The sequence below is a fragment of the Penaeus monodon genome, chromosome 15, assembly GCF_015228065.2.
Source record: "Penaeus monodon isolate SGIC_2016 chromosome 15, NSTDA_Pmon_1, whole genome shotgun sequence".
Taxonomy (NCBI): domain Eukaryota; kingdom Metazoa; phylum Arthropoda; class Malacostraca; order Decapoda; family Penaeidae; genus Penaeus; species Penaeus monodon.
Window position 1 is genome coordinate 25,190,270 of NC_051400.1, and position 565 is coordinate 25,190,834.

The window sequence follows — 565 nt, forward strand, 5'->3', positions numbered from 1 at the left end:
CGCCCGTCAACCAGTCGCTGTTAGGCTGTCTCGCGCCACAGACAATCACCGACGAACTGCCTCGCGTTGTGGCCGCAGACCTCAACCAGAAAAGTTGTCCGAAGCGTCTCTGAATATGAGCAAGTCATATTTAGAAGGAGCGCAGGCCACGCTCAGCGTCTACGCCGCCCAGCCTCTTGCATCGGTTGCGTTATTCCACGCTCCTGGGCAGGACGTGTTAGCGACATTTTGAAAACAACATTTTGTTGTTAAAAGTGCTGGGGTCTTTCCACCTTCTTTTGATTCGTAATGTACACGAAATCCTATGTATATATTTTTTTAAATCAGAAGATAACGTCACAAAATATTACGTTTCATATTCCTGATTTTGTTGTGCAATCAGCCTAACCCAGGAGTGCAATTGCAGTGCAACTAAGACGGGGGCTGAGCATTTGCTGGCCGGTCAGGGACTACAGCTGAGGCTGATTTATGAAACCGCGGCTTGAAATTCACATGCAGGAAAGTCAGCTTGCAGAGGTGGGGGCTGGCGGAGGCGCTGCAGAAGACTCAGACGAAGGAGGGGTGG

General features: G+C 50.1%; 1 protein-coding gene across 1 annotated transcript in view; it reads right to left on the reverse strand.

Annotated features, from left to right (window-relative positions):
• LOC119582138 overlaps positions 1–565 on the reverse strand; it is a gene marked incomplete in the record, with an annotated part of 2,432 nt that overhangs the window by 1,205 nt on the left and 662 nt on the right.